We start from the raw sequence: 1,623 nt of genomic DNA on the forward strand, positions 1-1,623 counted from the left end.
CCGCCGCGCTTGGGAAGCCAAGCTTTAAACATCTCCAGTTCCTAGTCTCTGATCATTGGGGATGGGGTGGTGGGAGGGGATAGGGCTCCACAATCCGTCGCGTCTGCGTTTCTGTTGTCCTGTCCTTGCCACAACACCCTGATGTGGGGGGAGGCGGGGGCTCCTTTGTGAGCAGGGTTATCTGTCCTTCCAGGTGGGGTCCCACACGTAGGCCCCTGGCACCCAGGGGGTGGGCAGGGAGGGAGAGGGGCAGCAGCTCGCAGGCGCGGAAACTTGACCTTAGCGGGACATTTCACATCCATCCAGTGCTCGGAACCTGCAGCGTGCAGCCATTTCCAGCAAGAGCGCTTCCCATTCCGGAGACATTTCAACCCTGCGGCGGGAAAGGCTGGCCGGGAACCCGCTCCGGGTGGGCGGTTTCCATCGGAGGAGCGGGAGGCGAGGAGCGGGGCGGGGTTGGCTTGCCTGCGGGTTTCCAGGAACCCAAATTCATCTTGTGGAACTGTTCTACGTGCGTGTGGTGTGCTCGTGGTGAATAAGATGAAATGTATATCAGAAAAAAAAATCTATCTCTACTTTAGAGTGCGGCGCATAATTATATCCGCAAATAAAGAAGAAACAATGGTGCCCGCGGTCTCGGGTCGGTTCTGCGTTTTACACCCGCGGGGATCCCAGCGCTAGGTGGGCGGCGGGGAGCCGGCTCCGGCCGGCCTGGTGAAGCAGCTGGGAGTGACGAAGCAGCCACAGTGAAAGGGTCGCGGGAGAGCTCCAGGGAGAGGGGAAGATGGTTGGTCAAAGCCCTGCGAGGCTCTGCAGGTGCGGGGGGAGGGGGGGTGCAGTGGGAAGGAGCGCGTTTCCCTGCCGTCCCCAGTCTCCGCCCCTCAACCGCCCGGACAGGTTTGTTTCCGTCTCTCCCCAGGGAGGGATCCATCTGAGAATTTGGTGGATGCTCTCCACCTCTAATCAAAAACAAAGGTCTACATATTTATGTCCAAAGCCCTCCACGTTTGTTCAATGAATGTTGAAGACAGCTCATCTTAACTGGGACTGTGCCAGGTTCCAGGAGGAGCAAACTCAGCCCTGACCTCTTGGAGTTTACAGCTTAGCGGGCGATGAACAAGGACATGACTGCCCGGGCTGGAAGGCATCTCACCCTAGAGAACAACCCCCCACCCCCACCCCCAAGTCCAAGCTTAGGTTTGCACAGCCACAGTGAAGAAGCCTGGCTTTTTAGAATCAGCAGCCCTGAGCCATTTGGGCCCCAGTCTCCCCTTTTCTTGCACAGCCCGCTGAGCATGCGTTTGCTCGAACTACCCGGCCCCCTTTCTGTGTGCAGATCCTATCCCAGGGGCAGCGCTGGCACTGCCTCCAGGAGAGCCAGTTCCGGGATGGTTGGGAAGGGTCATGGTTAGACTTTCCGGATGGGATCTGGGAGCGCGGGCAGGCTGGGCAGTTCCCGGGGTCCTCTTTGGCGACCAGAAGCCTAGCGGGAGAGTCTTGGTCTCCAGCACCAAGGCGGGGCCTGTTTGGACGGATTTCTGCAGGTGCAGTCAGATGGGGAAGCGCGGGAGAATGCCCAAGCACCGCTTCCATTTCTCCCTGCCACCCCCAAGTCCAAGCTTA

This window comes from Myotis brandtii, unplaced genomic scaffold (assembly GCF_000412655.1).
Source record: "Myotis brandtii unplaced genomic scaffold, ASM41265v1 scaffold248, whole genome shotgun sequence".
Classification (NCBI taxonomy): Eukaryota; Metazoa; Chordata; class Mammalia; order Chiroptera; family Vespertilionidae; genus Myotis; species Myotis brandtii.